Raw genomic sequence first — 16133 nt, forward strand, 5'->3', positions numbered from 1 at the left:
AATGTTCAGCCACCATTGAGAACCCTGCTCAAGCCCCAGTAGTAACGCACTCGTCTTTCCTCCAGATGTCTTCTTATAGTCCTCCTCATGCAGATCTTGTACATATTTTGTTAGATTTATACCTAAGTATTTAATTTTGGGAGAGGGTTAATGTAAATGGTATTGTGTTTTTAATTTCAAATTCCACTTGTTCGTTGCTGGTATATAGGAAAGTGATTAACTTTTGTGTATTAACCTTGAATCCTGCAACCTTGCTATAATTGTTTATTAGTTCCAATAGTTTTTTTTGACAATTCTTTCAGATTTTCTGCATGGATAATCATGTCATCTCGAAATAAGGACCGTTTTATTTCTTCCTTCCCAATCTTTATGCGCTCTGCCTCCCTTTTCTTGTCCTACTGCTTTATTTAGCACATCCTGTACAATGTTGAAAAACAGTGGTCAGTGGAGACGTTCTTGCCTTGTTCCTGATCTTAGCATGAGATCATGAGTTTCTCACCATTAAGTATGATGTTAGCTGTAGGTTTTGTGTAGATGTTCTGTGTCATGATGAGGAAGTTCACTTTTATCCCTAGTTTGCTGAGGCCAGATGTACTTTTGCAGCCACTCACATACTGTCTCCCGTAGACGGAACCAAAGCCATCACCCACTCAGTTTGCACGCACCTGTGTGTGCGTGTGTGTGTGTGTGTGTGTGAGACTTGGTTTGTAGATAGGCTCTATCCGTTAGTAATCATACTCTCTTTCATGTTACACTCATTCATTGGGTGTCTGTGATGTAGATAGAACATTAAACAGGTTAGAACAGACAGAACCTACACTTTTTGTTTCTTTTCATTTGTATGAAATTGTTTTATTACTTTTTTTCTGATGATGAAGATGCTACCAGCAATACAGAAGACAGGTAAAAAATAAAAATAAAACTATCTCCTATGTACCACCCAGAGGCAGCCAGTGTTAAGAATTTTTTAAATGTTCAGCAATGTTTAAGAGTTTTTATTAGCAAAAAGAAAAATTAAATAAAATTGGGAACAGTAAAGGGGTCCACTAAAATATTTCAATTGATTTTTTATGGTGAAAAATATGCATAAAATAAAATTTATTATTTTAAAGTGTACTGTTTAATGGCATTAAGTACATTCACAGTGTTGTGCAGCCATCACCAGTATTTATGTCCAGAACTTTTTTGTCATCCCAAATAAAAAACCCATACCCATTAATCCTCAACTCCTCATTGTCTCCATCTTCCCACGTCTTACAACTTGTATTCTATTATCTGCCTTTATGAATTCACCTATTCTAGGTACTTCATATAAGTGGGATATACAATATTTGTCTGTTAATATTCTGAAAAAAAACACACAGGTATCCCTTTTATATATGTTTGCACATGCACACACACAATTTTATATTTATTAAATATTTCAATTCATATAATGTACCTTATTACACAATAATCTTCTATAATCTTCATGTAAACAGATACAGATATTTAAAGTAGTTACATAGCATTCCACCAATGTCCTCTTGACATACATTTAAGACTCCTTCACCTCATTTTACCAAACAATGCTTATAATTATTATCTTTGGATTTATATCACTTTGCACTTGACTGATTATCATTTGGGAAAATTCCTAGAAGTGGAATTGTTGGTGCAAGGCTATGAACTAAATTTTCTTACACATTGTCTTAAAAGCAGTACATTTTCCCTGGGGCCAGTGACTCTAGAATGGTAGAAAGCATTTATATTTGTTGACTTATCTTTAGATTTTTGCATAATGGTCAATTCAGGAAAAAAGTGTCTACATGTAGCTGGCACCCGAGGGTAAAAGAGCATCCTGGCTTTGGGGCTCCCCAAGAGACCAGGTTGAGCCACTCACTGCTGACAAAATCCAGAGGCAGAGAGTCTAGTGGTGGTGACACAACAGAGGAATTTATCTCAGTGAGGCCAACACAGGGAAGCAGTGAACTAGCGTCTCAAAGACTGTCTCCAAAGTGCTAAAAATACTTCCAGGTTTATGTTAGGAAAATGTGGGACAAAGGTCAGTGAGCCAGTGCAGGTGGGCAGTGAAGGTCAAGTCGTCATTGTCTTGGGGTCAATCATGGGCAGGATCTTGCTGGATCCAGGCAGTCCTTATTGCTTGAGGGAGTAGTTTTAGTTCCCACTCCACGATGCTTTGCCTGCAGGGTTTTTTGCCTGAGTTAAGAGATCGACTGGAAAGAGGAACCTCATCAATCAGAAAGTACAGACAGAAGTCAAAATGGAGATAGTTCAAGTCCTCTTTCCTTTTCTTTTTCTTGTTTCAAAATCAAAATACTATAGTTTTGTTCATGTAAAGAGTATACATTCTTACAAGCAGAATATAGGTTTATTGAATAGAAGGATGTTTATTAAATAGAAGGATGTTGATAAAAATGAATTAGTGCTTTTTTAGCAATAAAAGTATTAATATTTAACAACATGAGGAGTTTGGGAATCTTCTCTATGAAATCAGATTAAGGGCCACAGAGAGGTCATAGTATCTGGATTTGACTAGGTTTGTAGACACAGAGTGAAGGCCTGGATGCTGTGTTTGGCTGTGATTTATTTATTTAATGTGCCAAAAGGAAGGTTAGGAGGAAATGAAGACATGTAGTGTGTTATAGTGGAAAGAGCACCAGGAATAGTTTAACCAGAAAATTCAGGCACCACCAGGTGTCCCTCTAAGGAGTTACATCCTACTTCCCCACTCTGAACCTCAGTGTCTTCATCTGTCAAATAAGGGAAGGAGCTAAAGGGGACTGTATTAGTCCCCATAACAAAATACCCCAGATTACATGGCTTAAACAATAGGAATTTATTTTTTCACTGTTTTGGAGCCTAGAAGTCCAAGATCAAAGTGCCAGCAGGGGTAGTGCCTGGTGAGAGCTCTCCCCTCGAATTGCAGATAGCCATGTCCTTGCTGTGTCCTCACGTGGCCTTTCCATGGTGTGTGCATACAGAGACAGAGAGTGAGAGGAGAGAGAACAAGTTCTCTGGTGTCTCTTCTTAGAAGAATATTACTCCTATAAAACCCAGGCCCGCTCTTAGGATCTCATTTCACCTTGATTACTTCCTCAGAGGCCCCATCTCCAAATCCGATCACACTGGGGGTTAGGGCTTCAACATAAGAATTTTGAGGGGATGCAAACTTTTGGTCCATATTATTTCCCCCATGCCTCCTCACAAATTAATTTCCCACCCCAACTGCCCCCAAATCTTAACTCATTCCAACATCAACTCTAGAATCTAAAGTCCAAATCAAGTATAGATAAGACTTGAGGTAAAATTCTCCCTGCGAACCTGTGAACCCAGACACTTGTGTACTCTGTGCTTCCAAAATACAATATAGAGCAGGTATAGGATAGACATTCCTACTCCAAAAAAAAAAAAAAAATCAAAAGGTCAAAAGGGGTGACAGGTCCCAAGCAAGTCCCAGATCTAACAAGACAAATCTCCTTAGATCTTAAAGCTCAAGAGCCATTCTCTTTGGCTTGATGCCCCATATCCTGGATCCACTGGGGCAGGGGTCCTGCCTCGTGGTTCTAGGGGGTGGTCCTGTCCCCAAGGCTTCAGGCAGAGACTTCACCCTTTGAAATGGAGTGGGTAGCTCAGATGACCTCTGAATTGCCTTTGGGGAATTCTTCTCCTCTCTCTAAGAACAGCACACATCCACACCTGCACAGCTCCGATTCTACCATGGAGAATCCAAGAGCCCAACCCACAGCCTCGCTTCAGCAGTCCCATCTCCTTCTGTATCAACTCAAACCTGCAGTGTTTCTGCTCAAATTATCTCATTGTCCCTTTATCAAGGGCAAGTCCAGACACACCCTTTTTTTTTAGAACAAGCTTCCTTATTTTTTGCAAGATGGGCAGGGTGAGGATTTTCCAAATTTTGAAATTCTGGTTCCTTTTTGCTTAACATTTCCTTCTTTAATTCATCTTTCTCCTACGTTTTATGGTGAGCAGTCAGGAGGACCCAGGCAACACCTTCCACATTTTGCTTAAAAATCTCAACTAAATTTCCAATTTCATCAGTTACAAGTTCTATCTTCCATAAAACACTAGAACACAGCTCAGCCAAATTTTTGCCAGTTTATAACAGGGACTGCCTCTCCTCCTGTGCTCAGTAACCTGTTGTCAGTAACCTGTTCCTCACTTCCAGCTGAGGCCTCCCAGAATGTTCTTAAACATCAACGTTCCCAGCAATGTTCTGTTCATGGCTATTCGTTCTCTGAGAAGATATTGGCTTTCTCTCCAGCTTTCCTTTTTTTCTTTCTGAGCCCTCAGCAAAATTGCCTTTACCATCCATATCTACCAATAGTCTCATCATGTCAGTCTAGGCCTTTTCTAGCATGTGCCTCAAAACTCCTTCAGCCTGGACCTATTACCCAGTCCTAAAGCCACTTCCATGCTTTTAGGTATTTTTTTTTAATAGCAGTGCCCCACTTCTTGGTACCCAAATCTGTATTAGTCAGGATTCTCTAAAGAAATACATTCAATATTTATTTATTAACTTATTATTTATTAGTTTTTAAATTTATTTATTGTAAAAAATTGGCTCTTGTGATTATAGGAGCTGACAAGTCTCAAGTTCGTTGGGGCAAATCAACAAGCTGGAAACCCAGCAGAGAGGGCAATGTAGTTCCAGCCTGAAGGCCAGCAAGCTTGAACCCTGGGAAGAGCCAGCATTTCAGTTTGAGTAAAAAGGCAGGAAAAAAACTGATGTCTCAGCTGAGAGGCCGTCAGGTAAGAAGAGCTCCTTACTCTGCCTTTTTGTTCCATTAAGCTCTTTAACTGATTAGATAAGACCCACTGACAGTGCGATAGCAATTTGATTTATTCAGTCTACCAATTCAAATGTTAATATCATCCCTATAATTATTCTCACAGATACACCCAGAATAATATTTGACCAAATATCTGGGCATCCCATGGATTAGTCAAGTTGATACTTAAAGTTGATCATACCAGGTGTCAAACTGGGTCCCCTTGGTGGGGAGTTGGGAGTGGTGGTGTTGAAAGGTGATCCCATCACTTGCGCTTTGAACTGAGCAGTCCTCTTATTTTGGAAGCCCTTGGCCCTTCTGCCTGACCTAAATCCTTGTGTTCTTTTCATCATTTGTTTGACCTACAGCTTTCTTGTCTCTTCTTATTACAAAGAGTAATTATATTGAGATCTTTTTCTTCTAAAAGCTGAATTTTTGTCATTTTTCGAAACACTGTAGATGTGTTTGTGCCAATTAAATGCAATTTTACAAAGAAAAGAATGTAACCTCAGTAGAAGAGAATCTGTCATTGTTTTGCAATGACAGGCATCGTGGGCTCTCTGGGCTTCATTAACTCCATGGCAAGAGAGGGTAATTTTTTTTTTAAGAAGTAGAGCTTTTCTTGCTGATGAAATTGTAATAAATATTGCTCATGCACAATGAACTAAGCTCTTAAAGGAATGATAAAAATATTAGATGTTAGATCTCTGGCTCTCGGGCTTAAAATATAAATGTTCCTATTATTAATATAAATGTTGAAATGAGGGATTTGCCCATATCTTAGAAATACTGGTATATAGTCATAGTAATGGTGTACGGTTGGCATATATATACCAAAATAAGCCAAGAGACATATGCAATAATGCTGCTAATAATACTGCTGCTAAGGGACACAGGCAAATTCTTATGTGCTGCACATATAAGACTAAATATTAAAAAAAAAGAAAGATCAAGGAGATGGGTACAGACTCCTCCCCAGATGCACAGGATTATGTGGGTCAGCACTGGGTCCTGTAAACACACCCTCTGAAACAGGTCTGGACTTCATCTCCTTCTGTCCATCTTCACAGCTGCCCCCCCTCCATGTCAGTGTTCTCTCTCCCTCCCTCTCTCTCTCTCTCTGCTGAGGCATTGCCTTCCCGCTAGTCTGCCTCCTTCCACTGTGCTCTCTGCAATCTGCATTTCGCAGAGAGGCTGAGTGATTATATAACCTCCCTGACCGAACCATTACAAGTAACAATGCTGTTCAGGGGAATTAAACGCAAACCACAAATGTGAGCCACATGTGTAACTTTATATTTTCTAGTAGCCACACTGAAAGTTAACAAGAAGTGAAATTAATTTTAACGGCATATTTTATTTAACCCAACACAGTATAACCAAAATAATAGCATTTTCATATATACTCAATATAAAAACTTGCTGAGATGTGTGACATTATTTTCTCCTGCCAAGTCTTTATAAGCCTGTGTGTCTGTACACATGCAACACATCTCAGTGCAGAGGGGCCACATGCCAAACGCTCAGCAGTCACCTGTGAGCAGCTCCCTTACGGGATAGGGTGGCTCAGGACCCTTTGGCTGTCACCTACCTGCCATGTCCCCCAGGCTCACTGCACTGAGACGCACTGGCCTCTGGTCTTCACCCTTAAACTCATCAAGTTCTTTCCCACCCTATAGTCTTCATACACAGGGATCCCTTTCCCTGGGGAGTTGCTGTCCTTCACCACACCATCTAAGTAGTTTCCTTCTCCTTTTTGCTCTCATGGCGCTAAATACAACTCATAATCACAAATATATTTGTTTTTTTTTAATGCCTATCTTCATGCTAAAATATATACTTCATGAGTCGGGATTATTTCCATTTAGTCCAGTACTACATATTCAGTGCCTCTCTACAAGGCACATCAGAGGTACTGCACGTTATTTGTTGAAAGAATGGATGGATTCCTAAGGTATAGATCATCTAGTCCAGTATTTTTCACGATGTAAGTTGCAACCTATTAAAAAGCATGAAATCAATTTGGTGGGTTATAAGTACCATTAGGTAAAAGAAATAGAATAAACTAGTATTTGCATGTACAGGGTGATGAGGTGTCATATATTTCTTACTGTGAATTGTGTTCAGAAATATCTGGAAGTGCTTGCCTTAATCTGTGCTGAAATGTAAAAGGAGAGTTTCACTTCATCTGGGGTAAGCAAGCCCCCAGTTCTTGGGCCTGTGGGATCAGAGCTGGGTTTTTTTCTGAGCTATTCCCTTAAGTCATGGCCAACCTGTAGTAGGGAAGCTGCCAAGATGATGGTCAGCCATTCAGCAAGGAGGGTGTTGGCCTCATTACTCTGAATGTGCTGGAGACCCCTGAGCAGAGCAGTGGAGTCACAGGGAGGCCTGAGTGCCTGCCTATCAGACCTCTTTAGGGACCAGGATGCCCTCCTCATGTCTGTCCAAGGGATGGCTGCCCTGTGGAGCACAAGAGCGACCTGGTTGCTCAAATTTTCAAAGCATTAAAATCATACAGAGAATATCTTTTTTCACTTCAGTGCAATTAGGCTAAAAATCTACAACAAAAAGATAATTATTTGTTTGGAAGTTAAGCAGTACTTTTCTAAAAAACCTATGGGACAAAGAAGACATCAGAATGGTAATCAGAAAACACCTTAAATTAAATTATGATTAAATATTACATATCAAAACTTCTAGGATGTGGCCAAAGCCATGCTTGAAGGAAAATTTATAGCTTTAAACACTTATATACGACAAGAACAAATGCTGAAAATCAATGAGCTAAGAGTCTATCTCAAGAAGTTTGAAAAAGAGCAGGAAAATAAAGCCATGGAAAGTAGAAGGAAGGATATAATAAGGATAAAAGCCAAAAATAACGACTCAAAAATAAACATACAAAAAAGGATCAAGAAAGACAACGATTGGTTCTTTGAAAGGACTAATAAAACTCGAAGCTGCTGGCAAGTTTGTTAATGAAAAAAAGAAAGTAAAAAAATTAACGTCAGGGATTATAAAGGGGATTTTTGCTGAAGATCCCACCATCCTTAAAAAGATAATAAGGACTATGATAAATCATTTGAAAATGTAGGTGAAATGGACCAGTTCTGGAATAACAGCTTGGGTTCAGCAATTTTTTATGAAGACTGAGAACATAACTGGTACCCAAGAGCACTGCTCATTTCCTGCTGTGCTCTGGAACCTGGGCTTGGCAATGCCAGACTGATGTGCTTTAGAGAGATTCAATCTCCCTACAAAATTCACCCTGCAGGAAGGATGTGGTCACCTCTGATGGAATCCTCCAGAGCCCGAGAGGCAGCAGGAGGACCCGCTCTGCCCCATGAGGCCCCCACAGGGGCATCCACCACTCCATTGATGGAAAGGGGCCTCCCCGAGAAACCTAATTTCTATACCACTCTCACATCAATATCAAAATCAGTTTAGTAAACCAGGCAAACCAGGTAGAATGAGCCACCCCAACCTCAGAGGACTTTCCATGAGGCACATTTTCCCAGGACAAGGGCTTTAGGTACCTTCATGCTATTTCAGGGCACGTGCCCGGTTTGCCTCAGATCGTGTTAGGACACCACCAAACACGTGCACGGCCCCCTCCTGGTGGCTTCAGGCATTTCCAGCAGTTGGCTATGAAGGGTGGGACCCGACACAAAGCCTGCTTGCAAACTGAATGCCCTTTGCGGCAAGTTTCCTGCCGGGCGAGGGACCGCGCAGTATTTTGCAAAAAAACCCTGAACATTCAAAGCAATCTCTGCCGGCACACTGTGACGACAGTAAGTGTCACTTTGTGCCTGGGCCCTTTCCATCGATTCCTTCTTGCGGAGGAAGACCGGGGCGCAGAGCTGGAGGTGGGAGGCGGCCCTTCGCAGAGCTGCTGGCCCGAGCGCCCACGTTTAGCTTCAAATTGCTCTCTCCAGATTGCGTGTGTTCAGAAACACAGCAGACCGTGTTCTCACAGTGGTAATGAGCCTTTTAGCCGTGTGTGCCCAAGGAACAGCTCGAATAGGAGAGATTAGTGTTCAACAATGGGACCTCACACTCGGCGTATTGTGAGCTGGCAGTCAGGGAGGGGTGGGTGGCCTGCACCGCCAGCGACTTGCTGATGGAGGGGACTATTTTCCACTATGCTTGCTTTCCCCCTAAGCCCAGTATTTAGATCACCTTGGCTGTAATTAGTCTGCCTTCGCGGCCCTGTACTTTTATTTTCATCTCTATGAGAAGCAGAGTTATGGACGCTGCAACTGCTCTTTCTAGGGAAATTTCATTTTATCTCAATTCATGTAAAGCAGTAATATATTGAGCACCTACTGTGTGCGAGTCCCATCAGAGTATCTGACTTTGTGTATATGGCTGGTCATGAGCACCTCTCCCATCTATGGAGGCGGGTGAGTTCAGGGAGCGGTGCATGAGAAACAGATCATTACAGTAAGAAGAGCTGGATTCAAGTCCTGACTCTGCCACCTACCAACAGCGGAGCCCTGGGCAAGTTAGGAAAGGCTCCAAGCTCAGCGTTCCTCACTGGCAAGGGCTGGATGTTGCTGTGCTAGGGAGGAACATACCTGTTGAACTCTGAACACAAGATACTCTTGGTTTCCTTGTTTGAACCTCTCCTGCCCCACTTCCATATCTTTTCACCAACTTCTGTTTTTAAAATTTTTTTTAAAAATGTTAATAACCGCTTTAGACCATTTTTAGGTTTACAGAAAAATTGCACAAGAAATACAGAGAATTCCCATATACCGCCCTTTCCACCCACAGTTTCCCTTGCATTGGCCCAGTTACCTTAGTAACAATTGATGAATTGATACAGATACATTCTTCTTAACTAAAGTTCATGGTTTACATTAGGGTTCACTCTTGGTACTGTACATTCTATGAGTTTTGATAAATATATAAACACGTACATCCACCATGATAGGATCATACAGAATGGTTTCCCTGCCCTAAATATCTGTGGTCTGCTGGTTCATTCTTCCCTCCACCCTAACCCCTAGCAACCACTCATCTTTTCATTGTCTCTATTTTCGCCTTTTTGAGAAAGTTAATTAGTTGGGATCATACAGTATGTAGCCTTTTTATTTTATTTATGTATTTATTGATTTATGTATTTATTTATTAGAGAAAAAAAGAGTGCGTTCGTGTGAACGGTGGTAGGGAGGGGCAGTGGGAGAGGGGGAGAGAGAATCCCAAACAGGCTCCATGCTCAGTGCGGGCTAGATCTCATGACCCTGAGATCATGACCTGAGCAGAAATCAAGAGTAGGATGCTTACCAGACTGAGCCACCCGGGCGTCCCACTATGTAGCCTTTTCAGGTTGATGTCTTTCACTTAGCAATATGCATTTAAGGTTCGTCGTGCTTTTTTTTGTGGCTGGAGACCATCACATCCCACTGTACAAGTGTATCGCAGTTTGTTCATCGTCACTTAGGAAGGGACATCTTGATTGCTTTCAGTTTGGGATAATTATTAATATAGTTGCTACAAATATTCATGTGCAGGTTTTTGTGTAAACATAAATTTTCAACTCCCTTGGGTAAAACACCTTGAAGCATGATTGTCAGATCCTAGGGTAAGACCGTGGTTTGCTTTGTAAGAAGTTGCTGAACTGTCTTCCAAAGTGTCCATACCATTTTGCATTCCCACCAGCAGTGAGTGAGAGTTCCTCTTGCTCTGAATTCTCTCTAGCATTTGGTGCTGTCAGCGTTCTGGATTTTGATTATCCTAATAGATATGTAGTGGTATCTCATTGCTGTTTTCGCTTCCATGTCCCCCATGACATATGACGTTACACATCTTTTCATATGGTTATTTGCCTCCTGCATGACTTCTTGGGTGAGATGTCTATTCATGTCTCTTGCCAATTTTTAAATTGAGCTGTTTGTTTTCTTATTAAGCTTTAATGGTCCTTTGTATATTTGACATACAGGTGGTTTGTCTTCTCATTCTCTAGTAGTATCTTTTGCAGAGCAGAGGTTTTTCATTTTAATGAAGTCCAACTTACCAACTTTTTTCTTTCATGGGTTGTGCTTTTGGTGTTCCATTGAAAAGGTCATCACCAAACCCAACATCACCTAGATTTTCTCCTGTGATATCCGACAAAAGTTTTATAGTTTTGCATTTTGGTCTACGATCTACTTTGAGTGGATTTTTGTGAAGGGTGTAATTTCTGTGTCTAGATTAAGTTTTTTGTATGTGGATATCATCTACTACATTTCTCTTCCCCCTCCTCTCTCACTCACTTGATGCTGTGGAGTCCAGTTACTTCTTTGTCCTGAATTCTAACCTCCCTGTTTGGAGCTGTGTTTTAGTGTCGGACCTCATGTAAGTTTGAGGATCCAAATCTAAGTTCAAGTTTGGCTGAGATCCTGATTCAAACAAATTAGAATCAAAACTGGGATGGGTTTGGCTTGACTCAGTGGGGCTGAGACATTTCCTGCCCCTGAAGATTACCCAATCTAGGTGGACAGGCAGGGAGGCCTGACCCTCAGAGGGTTGGCCCCTGATTTCTTACTTGCTTTGCTCTGCCCCTCGGTAGCAACTTAACAGCACTTCATGGCTGTCTACTCTGTAAAACGTTGTTGCATGTTGTTCAAGGAGTACTGGAAGTGTTCCTCCTGACCACCTCCCAGATTTCTAGAGAAAGAAAAAAAAGATACAGAGATCAGACATAGACAGAATAAGAGTTTAACAGAGGCAGGAAATCAGAGCAATGATGACTTGAAGAAACAATTCCTGTGAACGTCTCCAGAGCAATGGAGGGTGGGTCAAAGGAAGACCATAGATCATCTCTCATACATTGAGTGGGGCTAGTCTTCACTAAAATAAGGTGATAAATGAGGGGTAGGTAACAAAATAACGATGATTTAAAAAGAGGGCAAAAACCCTTCCATTATTTATTTAAGGACTACTCAGAATCAAGTCATTTAAGGGCAGTGCCTACATGGCTGGTAGAACCGTAATTTGGTATCTGAAGGACAATTTGTCAATAATCAGAGGAATCAACTCAATTGGTATAACCAATACAGACTGGTAGAATATACCACATTATCAGAGACCCGGATCTTTCTACCATGATTCTCAGCACCTGGATTTCAAGTCATGGCTAAAATAACTGCTGTAGTTCCAACCACCAAATATGTTTTCCAGCCAGCTGGAAGAAAGAAGGTAGAAAAAAAGGTAGCATTTCTCACTTTTAGGGACATACAAATGTATATTGTAAACACCAATCCCGCTTATATTTCATTGGCTACTTTAAGGTGTAAGGAAGGTGAGTAAGTGTAGTTTTATTTTTGGTAGTCAATTATGTAGCTAAAATTTGGGGAAGGAGGGGAGAAGTCCTGTGAGACAATAACACCTGTCACAGAGTCCTAAACAATTTTAATACCAAAACAAAAGTATAGAGAATGTCAGGAGATTGAGTTCATCTATTCATAAAGAGTGGCTGACCCAAAGAACCAGTAAAGCCAAACAAAGTCACATCTTAATAAAAACCCCCATGGATGGTGACCTTTTTGGTTTATTCATCAGTTTTGGTGTTTTGTGCCACTGCTCGCTCTAAAAGCCTTAAGTACTCTTTGGAAGAAATCATGACTGAATCATAGAACGGTGACCATTCAGTTATCCTGAATGGACACAAGGTGGCCAGTCCTCTGCCCCACTTGCCTCCAGAGCAGAGTTCAGTTCTCTTTAGTGAGGCCTGGATGTGGAATGTCACGGAAAACCTTGGCACTTACACGTGCACCAGGTTTCACAGTGGTGTGAGTCCCAGGCATTCATTTCCACCTTCTTGGATGTGGGGTTTGATACAGCGCATGGGTAGATCCTGACCAGGAAGAGCCCACTCCTTTCCTAAAATGCCATTCAGCTTTTCCTGCCTCCCGGGGTCGAGCCCATGAGCGCCCACTCCTCTATCAGAAGTGATAACCCCTTTGCCTCAGCGTATTGCTCTGTCTGCCGAATTTTTGTCCTGTGGAAATGGGCTTGTTTTCACCAAAGCGTGAATTCCATTCCTCCAGATCGGTGAGAGCCCTATCTTCTGTTTCAGAACTTCTCGGTAAAAGCGGGACATCCCACCTGGGTGTCTTGAGCAATTTGTTACTGACAAGAAAGTGCTGGAGCTTGAAATATTTACTCTTTCAAACCCATGAAAACAGATTCCAGGTTCTCTCCAGAGTGACTGTCATCCCAGTATGTTTTCTTGGGTGAAATTGAAACCGAGGAGTGACAAGCCCTGTGTGAGTGACAGGGGCTCTGGGGCGGGTCTCACCCAGGACTGTCAGCCTCCGTGGGTGCTGACCGGGTGCTCGATTTCTTTCTGACCTCAAGACCTGATCTTATCTGGTGTTCTCTACATAGAAAATATTGCTCCTTCAACAGCCACCACAAGCAGCCTTGGTTCTCTGGCAAAACCAAGAAATTACAAACAGACGCAAGTGTGGACTGTAAACGACCTGAGACCCCGTTTGCCCCGGGGTCTTATGTGATGTGGTGGCAGAGTCTACCTGGAAAGCATGCTCTCCAAAGTGCAGTCTCAGCCAGTGGTATATGTCGTGGCAGCTCAGCCTGAGAACTGTAGGAGGGCCACACTACCTGCAAAGTTACACATGTGCATTTTGGCCTCTGTTAATTTGAACCCCACAGTTTCAGAGTTTAGCCAGAGAGGATGCTTTAGAAAATACGACAGCTTACCCTCTCTGATGAAGAAACTAGTTTGGATATGCCATCGTGCTCTTGTGCCAGTCCTTCTTTTCCTCCTGAAACGGTATGTGCCTCATTGGCCATTTCTGACCAAGGAGGGGGTTCCTGAGCTTCTCTTCCAAGTCCAGGCTGAACTCACTGCCCTTCAGCATCTTGGAGCCTGAAGGCCCAGGGGACCCACCCAGTGGCTGTTCAGGAGGCCTACTGGACCAGTGCTGGGGCTGGTGGCTCCAGGTCTGTGGGCCAGGGAGAGAACCTTCTGGGTAGCTCCAGCATATGGGGGCTTTAGCCATGAGGTCTGGGTGGGGTCTTGCTGAGAGCAATGTCTTATACCTTCATGCCAGGTAATACATGTTATTGAATAAGAGTATTGGATGGGACCCTGGGTGGCTCAGTCAGTTAAGCATCTGCCTTAGGCTCAGGTCATGATCTCAGGGTCCTGGGACTGAGCCCCACATCGGGCTCCCTGCTCAGCGGGGAGTCTGCTTCTCCCTCTGCCTGACACTCCCCCTGTTTGTGCTGTCTTTCTCTCTGACAAACAAATAAATAAAATCTTTAAAAAAAGAAAAGATTATTGGGAGCAGATGCCATTCTCAGTAGCTGCTGTGAGAGTCTCCCCTTGATGAGACCTGCTGTGGGAGGGGAAAGCTGCTATAAAATCCACAGGACTCAGGGTAGAGGCTGGGCTCCAGGGCGTTGGTGCAGTTGCTGCCTACGACAGGGATGAGCTGGCAGAGCTGGGACGAGCAAAGAAAGGAGTTTACTTCTGAAGGAGGTGCGGGAGGGAGGTGCCATCTTGGTTGACTGCCACCCAGGGAAGGGGAAGAGGGAGTCCAGGAAGCCTCCTTTGTTGGGACAGGGAAAGGCAGAGATTAGGTTTGGAGAAGAGCATGCCAAAGGGACATTTGGGGAAAAAGCAACACATAATCCCACAAGTGCTGGGTGAACCAAAGTATATCACAGCGTGCTTGGAGTGAGGGCTGACGACGGGACCAAAATTTATGTCACATTTGCAAAGGAACAGCTCATATCTGGGTTACACTGATGCTTTAACGTGCATCAGGCATTGTCTGTACAGTGAAGATGGTGTACCCCAGGCATTAAGAGCCCAGGCTTTAGAGTCCAGCAGAGTTGGGTTCAAGTCCTAGTTCCACCACCTGTAGTCAACAGTCAATAAATGCATGCTTAGTGACAGATTCTTTTCCAGGCACAGTGCTAGGGGGCTGGGCATACCACGGTAATTGCAACATTAACTGTGGGGTCTTTAGCAAGTTGTCGTTCCTTTAGAGCTCTGTCTGCAAACTGGAGATGACCCCTACAGACAGGATATCTTCGTCAAAAGGTTGTCATCAGGGTTAAATGAAAGAATACATCTAAAGCATTTGCATTGTATCCAACTGGTAAAGCCCTGTTTTAATATGATTTAGCATTCTTAGTCAATACTCCATTAATACTGAGAAAAAAATACTCTCAATTTATTTATACCTTTAAGATAGTAATTAGGTCACCAACTGGCCTCCTTTTCTTCAGGACAAATAAGCCCAGTTCCTTCTATCTTTCTTCATTGACTCCTTTTCCTGACCCTCTAATCACCTTCTAAACAGGATTTATTTCAATTGGTCTGCAACCATTTTCAAATATGGTGTCCCCAAGTGGTCACAATGGATGAATAGAAACATTACCTGTATGGAGGTAAGTGAAAGGGGGAAAGGGAGTTTCCCCCTCCTTCCAATTTCACTTGAAGCCTTTCTCCCCACTAGACCCTCCTCTCCCTGTGTTCTAGCTTGAGATCCCAATAGCTTCCACTGGGTTGTGACCTGCAAGGTGAGCCATTCACTCAACAGAAGCATCAAATCTTAACTGTGTAATGCATCTAAAATAGAATCGAAAGTCTATGGAGAACATTTGCATGCATTGCTGGGAGGGTTATAAATTGTTATCTGGAGGTCAGTTTGGAAATATGATATAATAATTCTTCTTCTAGGATTTTTAAAGAAGAATCAAGTGTGGGCAACCATGTACGCGGGGATATTCTTTGAAGCATGTAGCCAATAATGAAACTGAAAATGGTCCGGATAGTCAATAAAAAGAAAATTGGCTAAATAAACAACAGTATTTCCATCTGATATAATTCCATAGAGTCAGTAAAGTATGTAGTTAAAGACTTCTACACCTAAATATGTTCACTGCACATCAAGGAACAAAACAGCATGTTTAAAAAATTATGTTATAAAACAATGCAGGTAAAGCACTTAGCACTTTGCGTGGCTCTGTAAGCGTGAGCTATCATTTGTAACAATGGGATCTGAGGTTTTAGAGAAGCATTCATAAATAATGGAAGAAAATACATTACAACTTCAAGTGGTTATCAATGGGTAGAAGAATTACAGATTTATGTGTCTTCCTTTGTGTGTTTCTGAATTTTCTGAAGTGTCTGTAATGAACTAGTACTTTCACTTTCATGTTCCAAAAGAGTCCTGCTGAAATCTGCGAAATGGCCCATCTCTCTTCAGAATGGTCTCCAACAAAAGCCCCGCCCCGAGAAGAGGGAGGAGGGCCAGTCCTACTCCACATCCTCCAGCTATGATGTGAGATACTGCCCTTTACATCTCTGGGCTTTGTTTACCCGTT

This window comes from Ursus maritimus, unplaced genomic scaffold, assembly GCF_017311325.1.
Source record: "Ursus maritimus isolate PB19 unplaced genomic scaffold, ASM1731132v1 scaffold_10, whole genome shotgun sequence".
NCBI lineage: Eukaryota > Metazoa > Chordata > Mammalia > Carnivora > Ursidae > Ursus > Ursus maritimus.